We start from the raw sequence: 21,294 nt of genomic DNA, 5'->3' as shown, positions 1-21,294 counted from the left end.
ATAGATAGATAGATAGATAGATAGATAGATAGATAGATAGATAGATAGATCCAAAACAAGCAAGCAAGTTAGCAAACAAACAAACAAAATCTCAGGGCTGGAGTGATGGTGGCTCAATGATTCAAAACACTGGCTATTCTTCCAAGGGACTGGCTTGACTGCAAGTACTCACTGGTTGGCTAACAGCCCTCTGTATCTCCCATTCCAGGGGACTTGAAGTCCTTCATTTCTGGCTTCTGCATGTTTTGCACAGGCAAGCATGCTATGCATAAACAGACACTTCAGTCAAAATGCCCACAATGCTTAAAATATAAAAGGGGTTTAAAACTACAAAATCTCCAAAATAATTCTAAGATAAAATTGTAATTGAACGTACTCATCTGTGAACTAAAATCACGTTGACAGTATCTGTCAATACCAGAACTCAAATTTAGATTTCATTACATCAAAATGTAGGAGGTCACACCCATGCACTTTCCTGTCTATGTATCTCACAGCCTATTTCTAGAACCCTCCATATTCCTTGCATCCTCAGAAATAGTGGGTAAAGTTTCAACCTGGATAAAAATTCTATAATAAGGCACCTTCTGTAATCTCTTCTTTTGACAAATAATTCTTAGGTCACATTCTTATACAGTTCCACAGCTGAAAAGAATTCATACTTATTAAACACAGATAGACAGATAGACACACACACACTTATGAGAAAAATTGTATAATATCTATCTATCTATCTGTCTGTCTGTCTGTCTGTCTGTCTGTCTGTCTGTCTGTCTATCTGTACAAATCTGTGCCAGGTACATTTTTCATGTTTTAAATTGCTTAGTATTGAAAACTTATCCTAATTCTGTGTTGTATGTCTTCTTGATTTACATTCTTCTGGCTCAATATTCTTTAATGAACATGTATTGGTAGTTAATACTTCCTTGAAAGCTAAAAAAATAGTCTTTATCTATGCACAATTGCTTTGTAGATAATAGTAAGAAAAACAATCAACCAGCTGCAAATTACAAGGCTATTGAGACTTATTAGAACCATTTTTGGTCATGTAGTTCATTAAAAATCAACCCATATTATGACAAATTTATAAATTAAAACTGGTATAAATTTGTAACTATTCTAAATAACCATGTGGCTGAGATGCATTGCGAATAAGTTCATTGTGTATTCTTAAGCGCTCTTCCTCTCAATTGTCAGTATGTTTCTCCTTCTTTCCCTTCCTCTCTCCCTTCCTATTTCCAAAGTTATTGCATTCTTTCTTATATACACAAGTGACAAAATTTGTACTTTCATAGTCAAAAAAATGGTTTTGAAGACAGTATCATGTTATTCTCTGTTTAATTGTCAGTACAAACAACACAGTTATTCATAATAAATTATTGAAATTAGGTATTAAAATATATAAATTACATGTATTGTTAAGAAAGAACAGATATTTTGTTTAATGGTTAAATTAGAATATTTATGCTCCAAAATTTTGTTTCTAAAGGATGAAAACAATATGTATGAATTTTAAATCTTTTCAAAGTAAAAATCAAAACTATAGCAATAAAATGAAAGGAATAAAAGCACTAAGGTAAAATAAAGACAATCATATAAAATAAGGTTATTTTACTCCTAAATGTCAAACCAGTAAATATACATACTTTATATAGACTGAGTAGACTACATTTTGGGACATGTATATATATATATATTTGCGAATTTCATGAAAAAAAGAATGTAAATATGAAAAAAAATCAAATAAGAATATATGGAATGTTTTAGAAGGAAGAAACAAGAGGAAAAATATTGTAATTATACTATAATCTCAAAAATAAAAATAATATAATTTTTTCTAATAATGAGTGATTTTTTCAGGAAGACAATGACGATATATCTGCTATGTTGTTTTATTTGCATGTACTGACTTTGTTTTAAACCACAGCATCTCTCTATGTTGTATGTAGGTAGAATTTTCATTTTCAAGACCATGAAACATAATCAAAATATTAAGAAATTTGCCTATGATTATAAAATATCAAACTTCAGGTGTTCAGGAAATAAGATAAACCATGGCTAGTTTATTCAAATTTGTCAAATTGAAACCTGTCGAAGGGCTCTGTACACTAAAAGACACAATCACTTGAGTAAAGAGGCAGCCTGGAGTATCGAGGAAAATCTTTAGTTGCTAAATATCTGGCAAAACTTTATATATAGAATATATAAAGGACTAAAAAATAAAATACCTAGAAAATGTCACCTTAATATACTATGATATCAGCTCAGCAATACATTATCTGACCAATGGGGTAGAACAGGAATCATAAAGAAGATCTGTGCATACAGAAGCAATCAGTCTATGAGAGAGCAGGGACAGTTGAGAACAGTGAGAAAATAGTTGGGAATTCAATGAACATTTCTAGAACAACTTTCTGCTGAAGGAAAAATATGTAAAATTAGATTAAGTGGAAGGACGTGGTCAATGAGAAGCTTTGTGCTTAACTGTAGGATATGCTCTAGCCTGGTAACAGGAAAAGGCATATATTAACAAAATGTATGTAACTACAGTAAATGAGTGAATGAGTCATAAGCGGGCATATTAAGCAGAAACTTCTGTTAAAGCTTAGAATAATTAACTTGACCGCATGATCAATGGCTAGGGAGAGTGAGAGCTCACATCTAGTTTAATTGATTCTGCAGTCATATTATGATAATGTGTGTGCACATACACACATTTATTGCATATTAACCTCATATAAGTATTTCTAATGTGAACATTAAATGATGATTCTGGGAAATCTTCGGTTGGATGTTTGTCTCTCCATGTGTACTTGTGCCATTTTCTTATTATGTCATATCTTATACTTATTAAAACTTCATGTGAATATAACTGAATCTAAAGAATCTGGCAAAGTCTCAATATTCTTCAATCATTCAATGCTAAATTACAATAGACCCATACCAGTAACTCTTAATATTGAAGTTTATAAAACTGAAAATAAAACTATATATAGTTTGATTATATATTAATTAAATATACTATTATAAATATAAATACTCATTAATTAAATATGTATATATTTAAGACCACCCACAAACCAACTTTATTTACCTCTGTTGAATGTGAATGTGTTGCAGAGAATTTTATAATTTTATTTTATTTTTTATTCTTCTTTCATATAGTAAATCCAGACTGCAGTTTCTCTCTCCTCCCCCCTGGCTCCACTCAACTTACCTCCTGTCTCTCTCTCAAAGTGACTCAAACACAAAGTGACTTTGAGCTTCCCTGGGTCCTGAGTTTCAGAAGAAATCTCAAAGTCCTTACTCCAGGAAAAGCTGCTTCGTGGTTTTGAATTGTTGCACATAGTTGCTTAGCATCATTACTGTTTTCTTTGGTAGTTTGTTCTCTTGTTTCATTATGAGTTTCTATTTGATTCTGAATATGGCACCGTTCTAACAACAACACGGGCCTGATACTATAATTTTTTTTTCTACCAAAATTAAGAATTAGAAAAATGCTATTTATATGCTTCACTATTTTAAATTTCAATTCGTAGTTACAGCTGTTATAATTTTCCATAACTTTGGGAGCCTACCCCATCTCAGGTCTCTGGGACTTCCTAAAGATCCTCCCAACCCCCTTATCCCTAGCAGCTGCAGATTTCCATTCATTCTCATGGCCCTTTGGGTCTCTCTCCTATCTTTCTAGATTCACTGATTCTGCCCCCCTCATTCCCCGCCCCTCCCCCTCCCTTGCCTCCCAAGACTATTCTGTTCATCCTTCTAATTGAGATTGAAGCATCCTCACTTGTGCCTTCATTTTTGTTTAATTTCTTTGTGTTCATGAGATGTATCATGGATAGTCTTGGTTGTTTTTCTTGTTGTTGTTGAAAATGACTTTTTTTTTATGTTTAGAAATGTTTTATTTATCAGCCATAGGCCTAAAATCAGCAGTGGGCCTGTCATACATGTATACTAACACCAAGTCTTGGGTCTCAGTGGAAGAACATTGAAACAGATGGCTATAAGCTAATGTCAACGGGCAGCTTTTGTGGAAATTTATAAACCTGAGTAGTCATAGACCTTGTAAATAGGTAGCCTTGGCAGACAATACCAGCGTAGATGAGGACAAGCGAGTCATAGGCAGAGTCATGGTGACTTGTCCCCTGAACCTTCACCCAGCTGATACCCGGTTCTGAAGTTATCTGTATTCCCCCTGAGTACCCACACTCCAGTGTCATTCCCTTCCCCACATCCTGCCTTTCTGTGTTTATGCCCCTGTGTGAATTAATTATGATTTGAGAAAAAGTTAAAAAAAATGATATAAAAAATAAAAAAATAAAAATAAAGATAAAGATAAAAACAACAACAACAAAAAAGAAATGTTTTATTTTTCATATAGGTCTTACTATTCATTGGAGTAAGCACCTGATAATTTGAAAGCATTGTTAAAGTATAACTACAGTGTTTTTTTGCAGTCAGGGACAGGAAATAAATCAAGATATATAGAAATTAAGTATATTTTAAATTTGATATTGCACAGACAATGAAATCTTTCTAGAAATACATAAAATTATTGAGGTCTACTTGGCTCAGAATGATTACAATTTTATGATACTTCTGTATTCACTTACAGGCATCATCAGCTGTGTCTATATCTCAGTGTGTGTGTGTGTGTGTGTGTGTGTGTATGTGTGTATGTGTATATGTGTGTGTGTGTGTGTGTGTATGTGTGTATGTGTATATGTGTGTGTGTGTGTGTGTGTGTGTAAGTGGTGCAGGTGTAGGTGCACATATGTGGATATCCATATAGAAACCAAAGGATAACTTAAAAACTAAATGAAAAATAATTTTGGACGTATACAGTGCTTACTGAACAGTGCTTCTAAAGTTGACTCATATTTTTTGTTTCCAGTGCTAATTTAGGTATCTCATACAAAATATGTAAAGTGAAAGTGTTCATAATTTGGGAGATAGTAACTATGTTCCAATCAGAATATGGCCTCGAACTGACATGTACCACCATCATGGAGCCCAGAAGCAAACAGTCTTAGGATGCTACAGCATCAAATCAAATCAAATCACAGGCATTCACTTAGCTTTCAGCTTCCCATGATTAGCAGATTGCACTTGTTAAACCTTCACATGACATGGATTTATGAGCTATGACTTTTTATACCTACAAAGAGCTCGGTTATGACTCTGGAGGCTTAGAACTCATTGAAGTACATAAATCTTCAGGGGCCATATTGCTGTCTGATGCTAACATTTTTTGCCTTGTAAGCAAGTGGAACTGAATTTGATCTTCAGAATCCAGGTTAAAGGTCCTGCATGATAACCTCACAAGTAATCCTGAGGCTGGGGACGCAGAGACAGACCAATACCTGGGGTGCAATGGATAGCCAGGCCAACTTACTTAATGAGCTCTGGATCAACGGCTACTGAGAGAACTTGTCTCAAACAAGCAAGCAAACAAACAAACAAACAAACACAAAAGAAAATGTAGATGCCATATTTCTGGAATGAAACCTTTAGTTGAACTTTGGGTATTCTGTACTTTACGGATAATATCCACTTACAGTGTGATGTGGAAAATTTTTGGTTTCTTAGGGCCTCAGTTGTGTCATCTGATGCTTTTCTGGAAACTGTCTTATAAGAAGATGTTTTTGCTGAAGCAGACACATGGGAGTATGTTTTGCAAAGAGAAGACACATCGTGTTTATCTGGACGCAGTCTGGAAAAAGGGCATGTGCTGTTTGGCTAGAGTGGATACTTGAGAGAACATGATGTTTGGAAATGATATAAATATAGCCCAATGGACACTGGATGATGCTGGATGGTATTGGCAGGCCTTGCCAGTTTTTATGGGTTATTATTGGGCTTCGCTGAGTCTTCATTGGGTGGTATTGGTATGCCTTACCATTCTTTGGGGGTCATCATTTGTCATGACTCCATAAAGAGAAACATATCAAAACACTTCTGGTGCTGTTCCAGGGTCTTCTTGCCCCTTCTGCAAACTCAGGCCAATTGGTAGATGCTTGTCACTTCTTCTAGCTTGACCTGTCTTTGCTGATTGATGAACAGTGTTTGCTAATGGATTTAGTTGCTGCTGCTGCTGATTCAAGTGAACTGAACCACTGATATCCTGACAAGGAAGGTTGGATTCACTCCAAAGAAATATTTCTAAACAGGTCCACTTCCTCCTTTGCTCTATTATCCTTTTCCTCCCACTACCTCTGGTGGGTAGTGGGTTAGAAAGAACATTAAAACATTTAAGAACCCTTATTTAAAGTAGATTATAAAGAATCTAAGCCTATCAAATGAGTACATACCATACATGTCCTTTTGTGGCTGGGTTACTTCACTCAGGATAAGTGAACATAGTAGAGCATATGTCCTTGAGGTATGTTGAAGTATCTTTTGGTTATATAACCAGGAGTGGTATAACTGGGTCTTCAGGTATAAATATTTAGAATTTTATGAGAAACTAGCCAGAATGTTTTCCAGAGTGGGTGTGCACATTTGCATTGCCACCAGCAGTGGAGGAATATTCCCCTTTTCGTCACATCCTTGCCAGCATGTGCTGTCACTTGAGTTTTTGACTATGTTCATAGTAGCTTTATTCATAATAGCTATAAACTGGAAATAACAACAGGTTTAACTAAAGTTTACCACTGGGAGCTCTCAAAGATTGAGCCACGAACCAAAGAACATGTAAAATATGGAACAAAGCTCCTAGAACCTGTGTAGTAGACACATAGTTCTCTTTCTGTGTGAATTTACCAACAACTGGAGCAAAGACACTCCCTAAAGCTGTAGCCTGACTATGATATCCATTCCCCAACAGGTCTGCCTTGTGTGTCCACAGTAGTGGAGGAGGATATACCTATTCTGGCAGAGAATTCTTGTGCCAGGGTTGGGGGATACCCAGGTAAGGCTCCATCCTTTTAGAGGAAAAGGAGAGGGGTATAGGGAAGGTTCTCTGTGATGGGGGATCTGGAGGACAGCAATGTTTGAGATGTAAATAAATAAATATTAAAGAAATAAAGAAATATGCCCAACATTTACAATCCTTAAAGTTATTCTTTACTTTCTAAAGAGGTGACCATGAGATTTGATGCTATGTACAACTGAGCTAAAGTAATAAATTACATTTTGTTTGAACTTAAAAAAATTCCAATGGTGAATTAGAGAGATCAGCTAAAAAGATGGAGACATAAATATATCTTCAATTTTCTGGTCATTCAAAACAAATATAAAAGAGAAAACATAACTTTCTTCTAGGGTACTAAATTTCAATTTGGATAAACCTATGTAAAATTATAACATCATTAAACATGTGTGATGAACATAACATGTTAGGCTTGGATCTAGAAACTGAAAAACTTTAATTTGCATAGAAGTTAGAAATGTTATGCTTAAATTCCCTATATAAACAGTTGCCAATTAAAAAATAAACAGAATATAAAATTCACTTAGTTTCAGAAGATATATATTATATACATTTTAACAAGTAACTTAGAATTACATTTAAGCAGTTAAGACAGAATATAAAAATGTACTGTTAAGACATTCTATTAGTTCCTGTGGGACTATTCCAGTTAATATGAAGTCTAGTTCATTCTCTTTTAAATCGTGAGAAATTGGAGGAAAATGCATGACCAAATAGTCTAAGGCAAATTGGATTATACATTTTGTAATTGTGATTTAGAAATGTTGAGTTTTCCATCCCCGATCTTTTCTCTCTGCATTTTTATTCATTTATTTATTTTGGTAAAGTTGCTGGTTATATGTCACCATGTGTTGCTATGTGGTTTTTAAATGATTCCCAGTAATTTCTTTATCTGAAATTCAGGATGTTGTGTCAATTTCTCTCTTGCAATCTGGACCTATTGACACTTCTCACAAACATCATAGATTCATCACACCCTACAGGATTCCTCCTTAAAGATTGTGTAACAAATATATTGTGACTTTCTTTTTGGGTGTCCACTCTTGCTCTCTTGCTAGCTTGATGTAAAGGGAGTGAATAGCCATGTTGTAAACTGCCACAAGAGAAATATCTTGTGTGTATCTTGAAAGCAGCCAACAGTCATTCACTTGGGATAGATTATCCTTACGTCAGAATTGGAAACAAATGCTAATCTGAATAACAGCAATAAGAGCCTTAGGTTAGACCATGAGCACAAACCTATCCAAGACGTATAAACTGCAAGACAATGAATATTTCTTACTTAAAACAAATACCCTATTCTGTAGAAAATAATATAAACTAAGCTATGAAAATACATTGTTTTTATGTATTTGTTTATATATTACATATTTATGTAAAAAAACAAAAAATAATAGAAACAGTTATTCTTGATAGACTTCAAAAGATAATTGGCATAGGTTATTTTCTAAGGTGTAAGAACCAAGATATTTTAAACATTCAGTCTTTTTTTCCAAAGGCTGCATTCATTCAAGTATTATATTGATCTTGGCCATACAAGATAAGAACTATTTATCTGTAAAAGATACTCTACCTAACTAGAATGTATCTGCATAGTGTAGGTACTGGATTCAAGATTTTTTTTGACTGGGTTAGGGGATGAGGTGGCAGAGACAATGTATCACTATGTAGCTCTGGCTGGCCCTAGAACTTGTTTTTCATACCATGATGGTTTGAATTCACAGAATACTTCCTGTCCCTTCCTCCTGAGTGCTGTGATCAAAGGCATATGCTACCATATCTGGTGAAACAAAAACATTTGGTGACACAAGTTTGTTGATTTGATTTGACATGCTTTCAGTTGAACATGAACAAACCGCAGAACCAGCATCTATCGACTCAGTCTACTGTCATCTCACTCTTCCTGCTCTGTTCTTATTTCCTCTCTCCTGTTCTTATTTTCTCTACTCCTGTTACTATTCTTGTTTTTCTCTCTCTCCCTCTGTCCCTTCTCTACCTACTCCCACAGGCACACCAAAACACAAATAAAAAACAGCTTATCATTTATCAGAGTGACTTGACAAAGATCATTGAAATTGTTTAGTTCAACGACCTATGCTTAAGTATCAGCAGAGTCATAATAACAAGAAAAAACTATATGGGAAGAGAATTCTGGCAACCAAGCCAACTGACACTGTGTGTGCTGCCATTCTGCTCTTCAAAATGTAGCATGTAGATACTTGGACTCCATTCAAATTGTCTTTGTGTCTCTATCACCACTTAAAGAAAATGTCCTGTGTTTATTTACAGGTTTAAAGATGACTGAGTGAGGTCAAGCCCATTGCTGGAGCCTATCTCCAAATAAAAATAATGCTGAGAATATAACTTAGTCATAGAGTCCTTGCTGAGAATGCTTGAGACAAAGATTTAATACCCGGTATTGGGTGGAGAAAGGGGCCATGATAAATTCAAGCCCATAGACTTCTTGCTCACTATATTAAAATGAAACTGAGGTTGATCCTAAACAAATGAAATCTGAGGTTTCCTCCTGTTCCCATGTAGTGGCTGTCATGGCCATCTTGCTAATATATGCAATATGGAGAACCTCCCCAGAGAGAGCTAGGTCAACTCTAACCATGTGACTGAAAGGGCTTGTGTCCTTAGGATGAAGACTTAGGTGCTCAGGCCATGTACTGTGTGAACACATTTCCTTTATGGGAATGTATCCACTGCAATTTTTCATATAATCTGTAGAAAAATACAAGCATCAGCAAATCCAATAAGTAGTTTCAGATACTGACTTGAATATAAGACCAAAGATGACATTACCTTTAGCTACGAACAAACGAAGAGTGCCTCTACAAGACTGCCATGTCTATATCACATTATGAGTCATTTAGTCTAGTATTATTCACAAAATGATGATTTCATATAAATTACTGAGTATTTTTATTTCTTTTACCACAGAAGAGAATGAACTTTATCAATAGAAATCTTTCCAAGATGAGTGGAATGTGTGGCTGATTAAGGAACTATCTAAATCAATTCTCTTCCCATATCCGCAGTGGAAATCTTCTAAGACCTGTTTATATGATTCAGTGGGGGAAATTTAGTACTGGGCACATGTTCATGCATTGTGTTTTTCCACTGTATCCTGTTTGTGATAATACACTTAGTTCAAGATCTCCTCAACAGACACTCAACTGCTTAGGAGGCATTCATTAATGCAGATGATCCAAAATGTGTCTGTTGACACTGGTTAGTATGTCTGGTTTAGTGAAGATGAAGAGGTTTTCAAATGAAGTGTTAAAGTCATGTAACTTTGGAATTTTAAAAAACAACTGTAACAGCTACGTTTGGCTATTATAATGTGTGTCCACACTAGTCTCTATATGACACACCATGGGTATGTCTATGCAGTCTTTTATGATTCGAATTCAATGCATTTAGCATTTTTAACTTTAGAAAAATCATAAAGGTCCTACAAACATGCCAATGTCTTCACTAGTTTTTTAATACATCTGTTTTCTTTACAGAGCAAATAATACAAAACAGGGTTATTTATTTTCATTCCAACATAGTAAGGCTTACTATCTGTATAATGCATTCATTTCTGAATCCATACATATGCATGCATATATTCATACTTATAAATTGGTTAGCGCTATTGTTACCAATTTTTGCAATATCCATTATTTCTCTATGCATCTGACAGACTGAGTTGTCTTATTGTACTTTGTCATCTAAAATATATCAATTAGTTTTTCACCCAAAACTCCTAAGTCGTTCTTGCCCAACACTGTTTTTTACAAGATTATGAAACTATATTACCCTAGGAAGCGTAATATTAATGGTTACTGAATTCCATCTTGAACAACAGGTTGTTACTTGTCTGCCTGATTGTTTTCTTCTATTTAACCCCTGCAATTAACTGGCAGATGGGAAAGAGAAAAACCTCCAGGTGTACAGCAGTCAGAGAGATGTAGTAATATAACAGATCTATTTTAGCTTTCATTTTTAGACTCAAACAGAGGAAAATGAACCCACCTGTGATATGCACATAGCAAGTGAATACCAAGGCAGAAAAACACAGATGCTCATCAACATGTAGAATTCTCTAACACACATAGAGATTCTATCCCAACTGAAGAGTGGTTGATTACTTATACATTATATAACATACTGGTGAAAGCAAATACCTTAGCTATGGAATTAGTGAGGTTTCTGCATAGGAAGTTTAAAGTATGTATACATACACATATTAAAAATTTAGCCTAGAACAAAGAAGTAATTTGAGGCAGGAATCTAAATCTTAGGCTAGAACAAAGAAGTAGGCTTCAGGCATGAAAATGACTTTGGGCTAGGACAGGGAAGTAGGCTCAGATGTTTTGATCATCCTGATAAGCCCTTAGAAACAGTGATCATAGGAGTGATCATGGGACTTTGTTTATTGCCTTGCTTGCTCTTTGATTATTTGTTATTTGTGTTTATTGTTTTGCTTGTTCCTTGACTATTTGCATTTATTGTATTGCTAGTTCCTCAACATAGAAGTTGCAAGTAATTAAAATGGTATAAAAGCAGATTGCGAAAAAATATATTTCCTGATGATATTTCACAAACATACCACTCAGCACAAATCCTAAATTTATTGAAGTTGTTCAATAAACTCCTGAAGGTGAAAGCAAGACCCTCTTATTTATCTCTGTCTCTGATATATATGTCAGAACTAGGAAGTTGTGGTTAGACATTTGGTTCTAATCTAAACCAGGAGATGAAGAAAGTAGTAGTTAGAATGCTAGCCAGGAGAATTCTGGCACTAACTGAGAAAATGGACAGAAAGATGTAGGACACTGGTTCTCACACATAAGTACACAGAAACCAAGTAAGTATCTGACTATCAGAAAGCTTTAATGCATCCAATCTGTATTGAGAAGCAAGAGCTCAGAGCAGGATGTCATTTTAGTCATTTTCCTGGGTATTTTTTTTTTTTTTGGCCCCTAATTCAAATGGTCCCTGAATATCATTTACTATCCCTCATACATTATAAAATTATTTTCAATATATTATACTAATAGAAGACAGTAGTAATAAGACTCTTTTCTTAATATATCAATTAATTCAACTAGAGTGTATTTGGCAAATTTTCATCATAATTAGGCACAGCAGAATGCAACAGTTAGCCATTTATGCACTAAAATAAACAGCATAATATCATTTTTGAAGTCCCTTTAAAGATAAGCAATTCAGCAGTCACTTGCCAGCATTCTGCATCTCAAAAGAGATAAGGAAAAAATTAAAATATTTCCCATAGCTATAACTCCATTTTGCTCTACTTTATTCTGAATTGCAAGCTTACATTCTGATAATAGAGTTAATCATGATCTGAAGGAATATTTAAACAAGAATGCCTTTCAATGGTTGGAGACAACGGTCTGACTTAAAACAATAAGCTAACCTCCAAATACCACAATTAAAAATTGGGGTACAAACCCAAACAGAATTCACAACAGAAGAATCTCAAATGGCCAAGAAGCACTTAAAGAAATGTTCAAAGTCCTTAGTGATCAGAGAAATGCAAATCAAAACGACCCCGAATGTCCAGCTCACACCAATCAGAATGGCTAAAATTAAAAACTCAAGTGACAGCACATGGTGTCGAGGATGTGGAGAAATTAAAACACTCCTCCACTGTTGGTGGGATTGCAAACTCTACAACCACTCTTGAAATTTATCTGGTGGTTCAGAGAATTGGAAGTAGTCCTACCTAAAGACCCACTCTTGGGCATAAACCCAAAATATGCCCCACCAGGCCACAAATTCATGAGCTCCAACAGGTTCATAGCAGTCTTATTGTAATAGTTACAAGCTGGAAACAACCCATATGTCCCTCAACCAAAGAATGGATACAGAAAATGTGGTTCACTTACAAAACAGAATACTATTTAGCTATTAAAAAGGAGGACACATGAATTTTGCAGGCAAATGGATAGAACTAGAAAAATATCATTTTGAGTGAGGTAATTCAGATCCAAAAGGACATGAGTGGTATGCACTCAATGCTAAGTGGATCTTAGCCAAAAATGTACATAATACCTAGAATACAACCTGCAGACCATAAGAAGTATAAATAGCAGAACTGCCCAAGTGAGGAGGCTTCAATCCCACTTTGAAGGGTGTGGGAAATAATCACGGGAGGCAGAGGGAAGGAGGGCCAGGGTGGAAGAAGGGAAGGGGAAGGGAACAGTGGAACAGGATCAGATATGGGGGGGTGGCCTGGGGGAGGGGACAGACAAGAAGCCCAGAAGCCAAAAGAATGACTTGACTGGAAATAAGCAGCCGCTGGTAGTGGGAGGTAGGATGACTCTCTAGAAAGTACCAGAGATCCAGGAGATGAGACACTCTTAGGACTCATTAGGGGTAACCTTAGCAAAAATACCGAACATTGGGAAAGGGAACTAGCAGAGGCTTACTCAAGTAGATCTATAGGGCCTCAAGTGGAGGGGCAAGGTTACTACCTCACAGTGAAACTTACTGATCCAGAATTGTTCCTGTCTAAAAAACTGCAGGGACAAAAATAGAGAAGCAACTGAAGGAAAGGCACTCCAATGACAGGTCCATCTCTTAGGGTTGGAGGTGGGGCCGGGTGGGGGAACACCAAGGCTTGACACTACTATGCTGTGATGTGCTCACAGATGGGAGCCTGGCATGGCTGTCCTCTGGAAGCCCCTACAAGCAGCTTACTGAGACTGAAGTACACCCTACAGCCAAAAATTGGACTGAAGTCAGGGACTCCTATGACTGAATTCGGGGAAGGACTGAAGAAGCTGAAAGGGAGAGTGACCCCATAGGAAGATCAGCAGTCTTAACTAACCCAGACTCCAGTGAGCTCCCCGAGACTGAACCACCAACCAGGAGCGTACATGGGCTGGTCCCTGGCACAAATATAGCAGAGGTCTACCTGGTCAGGCCTTAGTGTGAGAAGATGTGCTTAATCCTTGAGAGACTTGAGGTTCCAGCGAAGGCAGAGGACTGGTGGAGGGGAGAAAACAAACACTCAGAGGCAAGTGGTAGGAGGAATCGGATGAGGAACTGTGGGAAGGGGCCTGAGGGGGGCAACAACTGGAATGTAAATAAATAAAATAATTTTAATACTCTTTTAGTGTCCCTCGCATTTTAAGACTATTATGTGAATGTTTTAATCCTACCTCCCCCGTGATTCTAAACCTTCCTAATGCTGTGACCCTTTAATAAAATTGTTCGTGTGGTGGTGACCCCCAACCATAAAATTATTTTCTTGCTACTTCATACCTGTAATTTTCTACTGTTATGCATTGTTATATAAATATCTGATATTTATATCACAACACCTGTGAAAATGTCATTAAACACCGATGGGGTCGAACTGGTTGAGAACTGCTGGTTTATACAAAGTGCACTGCTATAGTCTAAGAATTTCATAGCCTGGAGTAGTGACCCTTTTCTCCTTGGAGTGTTGATCACTTTCCTAGTCCTTCTTCGGGTCCCGCATGCTAATTATTTTTAGAATATCTCCCTAATAAGACTGTAATGTTGACCCTAACTAGTGGGGAAAAGACACAGCTACCAACTGAATTAGAATAAAAACAAAAGCCACTTTTTGTCTCTGTATGTTTGCTCTCCAAAACACACACTCTGGATCAAAAGTAAAGTTTGCTTTCCTCCTGGACACTTCATTTGGAGTGGTGGTCTCTTTCTTTTTAACCCTGAACATAATTATAACACCTATAATGATGATTTTAATGACACATGATGGTAAAAGCTTGCTGCTACAGATGGGATGTATTTCAACAAAATTCGTACAGAAACCTGTCAACGAGACATGTGGAAATACTGCCTAGGAGATGTAATTAGACCATCGAGGTGGAGCCCTCAGGTACTGGTTTAGAAGTCTTACAGGAAACCTGTGCTTGTTTCTCACCTCCCTTCTGAGGCTTCTCACAGACCCAGGCTCTTTATTTTTATAATATGCATGGATGTTGTAATTATTTAAAATCGGCCTCTGGCTCAAGCAGACTATCTAAGCTGCAGCAGCTCTGCCTAGCTCAGCCGCCATGTTTCTTGGCCAGAGGCCATGTGCGCACAGCAGCTCGAACCAGCCCACCAGAAACACCAGCCCTGCCACCCACGAGATGCCAGCGTGAGAGATGGCTCTGCCAATCTTCCACGCTGTCTCTGCAAGGCAGGGCATTGCCCAGACCATTCCACCATCCATGCAGGCCTAGTAAGAGAATGAGATTCTAATTCTTATAGATTAATCAAAGGCTTTATTTGTTTGGTAAAGCTCAATAACAATATGCCCATAGAGAGAGTTGTTCCCCAATTAGCTAACCTAAATAAAAGTAGTTACAATAGAAAAGGCTGTGTACAGCTCTTGACTGTGTACAGCCCTTAAAGAAGAAGGTTGCCTTTACATAGACAAGACAAGGAGGGTTAAAGAGAGCATGAAATAGGTCAGTGAAGGCCCTGAGAAAAATCAGAGACAGAAAGAGACAGATGAATGCTGGTACAAGAAATGGCTTTCAGCCTCTCCAAGGTTGTCAACACTATTTCCTCCCATCTTGGGACCATTATTTGGGTTCTTTTTGCTTTTTTCTGCTGGTCCCTGGCCCTCAAATAGGCAGACTAACTCTGTGATACAACAGATAAATAATTTGGTAACAAAACCTACTCAGATACATTATCATAAGTTAGCTATGGAGGACCACGAGACTCAAGATGAGGTTGTTACTTTATACAGGGCATTTCCAAAACCCATCTCCACCCAACCTAAAAGGGGGGACTTCTGCCCCTAGATCAAGCAGAGAGGGGCCACCCAGAACCCCCACTGACAGGCGATCTGAATTCTTGCTTAGGCTGCGAGGCTATGCACTGCAAGGGAGTATAAATAAAAGATAAAAATATCTATCTGGGTTCCCTGAGGGACAAGCCTGACTGCATAGGGGTTGATGTCAAAAGTATCCCCTCTCCAGGAAAAAGACATTGGGACGGGTACGGCCCACTGGACATACCCACTCATGCCTCACTGGACAACGACAGAGGGACTGGAGCCATTACAAGGTCCACTTCAATTACTGGAGGTCAGACCTCTATCCCCGCCTTCGCAAGTTTAGAATTGCCACAGCCCTTCTATATTTAGAGAAGGAAGGAGATGTCAGGGGCAGCCCTGATTACACACTGAAGGCCTAAAATCAGCCATAGGCCTAAAATCAGCAATAGGCCTGTCATACATGTATACTAACACCAAGTCTTGGGTCTCAGTGGAAAAACAGTGAAACAGATGGCTATAAGATAGTGTAAACAGGCAGCTTTTGTGGAAGTTTACAAGCCTGAGTAGTCATAGACCTTGTAAATAGGTAGCCTTGGCAGCCAATACCAACTTAGATAAGGACAAGCGAGTCATAGGCAGAGTCATAGTGACTTGTCCCCTGAACCTTTATCCAGCTGATACCCAGTTCTGAAGATATCTGTATTCGCCCTGAACACCCACACTCCAGTGCCATTCCCTTCCCCACATCCTGCCTTTCTGTGTTTATAACCCCTGTGTGAATGAACTACGATTTGAGAAAAAATAAATTATAAAAAAAAAGTAGTTGCCATACCGCTCTCCATACCTGTGTGGCTTTCCATCCTCCTACATCTCTGCCCTCTCAAGCTCCTCCTCTTCCGTTTCTTCTTCCTCTCCTAACTCCTCCCACCTTAGCTCCTCCTACACATGGGAAGTTTAGCACTTTTATCCCTGAGTAATCTTGTATGAGATAATTTCCATTGCATTAGTAAGTAATTCCAAAAAATTATTTTCACAGAATTATTTTGCAGGGTTGTAAATAAACATAGAAGTTTCAGAAATGGAAGTGATATAATTTATTTTCTTTAATCTCATGACACTCTTAGGATACAATCAGGGAAAATTTGTATCTAACAGAGTGGAAGAGTGAAAAGTACCCCCCAGAAAAACATTGCTGGTTACAATTGATTCTGTTACATTGATTAGTCTCACTTCATGAAAACAAACAAAATCTAAGCGACTGGATGGTTGATTCAGACCACAAGATGTTTCTAATTAGTTGATATTGTTTTCAACTTAAATAAGTTATTATTAATGTATTGTGCATTAAATACTCCAAAACACTAAGAATTGCTTTTTCTTTTCTTTTTTCTTTTTTTTTTACCCAGGCATTTTGATTGTGTTCTTGCAGATGAATCTATTTATGTTTATAAGGCTGTGAGGCAATGTTCCTGAAAAGAACATTCCTCAAGAGTCACCTTCCAGGGAATATTGCATCTAGGTGATGACCTGATTGGAACTTTAATGACTATAGAGGCGATGGCACGTTACAGGTCTAGAACTAACTACAGTGTACCAACTGTTACCTGTAGCCCCCTTCAACCCACTCTTTCCCACTTCTGTGTCTGACCTAATGTTCTTATGACTAATATCTAGAGTGAACACATTTAGAGTGTGTCATAGGAATTTTATTTCTGTAAGGAGCCAACTTGACAAAAAAGCAAGTCAAGGAGGAAAGGGTTTATTCAGGTTTATTCCACATTGCTGTTCATCACCAAAGGAAGTCAGGACAGGAACTCAAGCAGGAACTGGAATGCAGGAGCTGATGCAGAGGCCATGGAGGTGTGCTGCTTACTACCTTGCTCCTCATAAATTGCTCAGTGTTTTTTTTGTTTGTTTGTTTTGTTTTGTTTTTGTTTTGTTTTGTTTTTTTAAATAGAACCCAGAATTACCAGCCTAGGTATGGCACAACCCACAATGAACTGGACCCTCCTCCCATCCCATCAATCATTAAGAAAATGCGCTATAGGCTTGAACACAGCTGAATCTTATGGAGGCATTTTCTCAACTGAGGTTCCCTCTTTTCAGATGGCTAGTTAAAACAAACTGTATTACCATAACAGACCATCAGCTTCCACAAAACAAAGGGCTATGAGTGTCTTCACACAGCATCTCAGGCCTAAAACAGAGATTCTTGTCTTTGATTTAATCTTACTACACTTACTACTAAAGGTCTCCACTGAGATACCTTAATTTATAATTAATTTATAATTTTCTCTGCTTTGATACTACAAAATCTTCAATGAACTATTATAATCTTAAAGTGTGGATTCAGAGGCAACCTGAATCTGTGTTTCTAATCTATTGTCACTCATGCTTTGCTCCTGAATGTATCATCTTTTATTCCTTTTGGTATGAGGGTTGTGTTTTTGCATTCACAAAGAACTCCCTAGATATTTGGATGAAGAATAAGACTTTCAGGACATTGGGAAAGGTGAAATGACCAATTTTATATTCAGAGTGGCTAAGTATGGTTATTTGTTCAAACAAATTAATCTATTCCCTTATTGGGTCTCCTTCTTATGCCTGACTCCTTTCTCAGGCTGGTCACCAAGGTACAACTATTAAAACATAAAGATCCAGCAATAAAAATTCCCATTTAGCTATCCTAATTAACATATCCAATCATAGCAACCATCTCACTCATTCTAACATAGACCTCCCAATCTCCCCCTCTTAAAATTAACACTTGCAGTTACTAGTGCTGTTCCTGCCTGAGTTAGATTCAGTCACATTATATCTCTGCCTTGCTTAATAAAGGATCTCTTTGTATTAAGCTTGTGTTTGGAAATTGATGTTTGGGTATGGTCTCTATCTGATCTGGGATCAGAGGGGACACTCCAGGTCTATTCACTGTATCTGATCAAAGACACACACCCCCATATCTGCTGACTGTCATAATATCCACTTACTTTTCTACTATTTTTCTGTGCTTTCTCCCCATCCCTCAATCAAATAGCCTTAGCAGTTTGATCCCCAAATAATTTTTTTTCTATCTATAGAGTGGTCCAGTTTGGTGTTTTCACTGTGCCCTTGCTTATAAAAATGTCAGACTGGCTAACTTCGAGTGAATGGAAGTCAAGGAGTTGAAAATAATCCTTTCCCCCCTTTTATGTATCTTTGCATTTTTGTCTCTTAATTTCACTCATAATTTTGACTATGTATCCTACGAAGACAATTATGCATCATGGTTCCTTACTATGTCACTATGGTAAAGTTGAAATAGCTATTCCTGAAAGAAAGCAAAATATTTACATTTATTTTATTAAAAGAAACTGATTTTTTAAATTCAGTGTGTGTGTGTGTGTGTTCTGTACCATGGTACTTCTGTGGAGGTCAGAGGACAAGTTCATGGAGTTGAAATCTCTCCCTCTAGCTTTACATGGGAACTGTGGAATCAAACTCACGTCACCAGGATTGCTTGATAGGCACTTTGTCCCCCTCCCATTAAACCCTCTTCAAAGCCTCATAAATTCACTTTCTACTTTGTTTTTGGTGTGTAGCAGTTTCTTCTGATAAAATCCTTTCTTCCACTTTGGAGAAAACTTTCTTAAGACATAATATAAAAGGAAGAGAAACAACAGGATGTTTTAACATAAGATATTTAAAAAGTGGTGTAAAAACAGTGTTCTAAGAGGACGTGAAACGCTCCATCCTGTAGAGAAGCTCATTAAGACAAAGAGGAAAGAACTCAATATGGCTTCCAGAAGTCCCCTAAATTTAACCATGTTCACTAAGCCCATCCTGCCCAGAGTATATAAGCATTAAAGACACTGAGGGCCACTCCTAGACAAGCTGACCATTTAAAGGAAGCTCAGACTGAACGCTTTCTACAGCTGAAAGAAGCAGACAGAGCCAAAGGGCTTAGAAGGAACAAAGACCAGCAAAGCTGCCTGGAAGATCCTCAGAACAAATGAACCTGAAGAGGCTTAGACTAAGTGAACCAAAAAAAAAAAAAAGATACTGTCCTCACCTTTAAAGATGCCTGTATGCTGTGCTTTTGTGAATTGTCTCCATGCTTGCTGGGGTGTGTGAGCACTTGGTGCAGCTGTCTTTGAGCAACTTCTGCTCTTTCACTTGACCGCTCATTACTGTAAATAACCCCAGTAAACCTCACTAATTCACACGTAGGATTTTAGTTGTAGCCCTACTTCAGTCTGCCATAAGCTTCCTATCTGATTTCATAAGACCTTTCTTTGTTCGTCTTCCCAGGAATAGTGTCACACAATAAATTTTTGTTTTCTAAACATAAGACTATCAATCCACACAATTTCAAGGGCTCTGCTTAGTGGCATGAGAAAGTCAGTGCCAGACTGGACTTTACTTCTAAGCCCTTTACTTCACAATGACTAGTATAAATAAGCTTGAAAGACAGCATGTCAGTAGGAGTTTACCTTCTTGTTTTCTGCTTGAGATTGGTCTCACAGATGCCACATAAAATAAGACCGGACAATCACAGCCTGTCAGGTAACTGAAGGTAAATATGGACAGTGACTTTCTTCACTCTATTTTCAACTTCCATAATAATCTAGATTGATTTCGAGGAACACAAACAAGAATGTGATACTCTGAAGCTTCAGAGTGACACAACTTAGGCATACATTCACAGTTTACTGGAGTCCTGGGTTACCAACAACAAAAATACCTCTTGAAGGAAGTGAAAAATATCATAATGTGGGCCTTTGTAGGGCAAAATACAAATATATTCTTCCTATCAAAGGACAAATATGTAGATGTGGTGAAATGCAACAAGAGAGTGAGTAGTGAGGAGATAATAAAAACCAAAGGTAAATCAATCAGACCTCTTTGTGTGTAGATATCTCTGTGATATACATATTCACCTAGATTTGTGGATAGATATGTGTGTGTGTGTGTGTGTTCTCATGAATGCTTGTAACTTTGTATGTTTTACTTTATAATATTTACAATTGAGGAATGGGGGAGGTTAAAAAATATAAATGACAAATTGTACCTTAACTTTAAAAAGTCACAAACTGTTCCTGTGTTTGGAATTTTCCTGTTTTTGGAATTACCTACTGTAATAAAAATAAACAAGCAAATTGACAACAACAAAATACCCAATAAGCTAGTTATGGAGAATTGTGTCCGTAATATTGTTTGGTAAAGAGTTCAAGGCTGCTCTGGCTACATAGAAAGACTTTGAGTCTCCTCACCTCAAGAAAGAAAGCAAAAATTAACTATAAAAGCAGTCTCCTGTAATTAGAAATAATATTGATGACTAAAGTTGACTGAAATAACTGAACACAATATTATATTTATATAACATTTCTACATGCTGGCTGGGGTTTACTGAAATGTCATAATTTAATACCAGACTGGCTGTTAATACCTTCTCATGCATTTTCTCCTTTGTCTATTACATCATCTAATACTTGTCTATTACATCATCTAATACTTGCCTATTACATCATCTAATACTTGCCTATTATATCATCTAATACTTGTCTATTACATCATCTAATACTTGTCTATTACA

At 37.0% G+C, this 21,294-nt stretch overlaps 1 protein-coding gene across 1 annotated transcript in view; it reads right to left on the bottom strand.

The window, feature by feature from the left end:
- Positions 1-21,294, bottom strand: part of Mdga2 (MAM domain containing glycosylphosphatidylinositol anchor 2) — a 732,366-nt gene that overhangs the window by 291,644 nt on the left and 419,428 nt on the right. The window lies entirely within an intron of this gene.

The sequence above is a fragment of the Grammomys surdaster genome, unplaced genomic scaffold (assembly GCF_004785775.1).
Source record: "Grammomys surdaster isolate TR1022 unplaced genomic scaffold, NIH_TR_1.0 98, whole genome shotgun sequence".
Taxonomy (NCBI): Eukaryota; Metazoa; Chordata; class Mammalia; order Rodentia; family Muridae; genus Grammomys; species Grammomys surdaster.
This window is presented reverse-complemented; position numbering and strand designations above follow the sequence as displayed.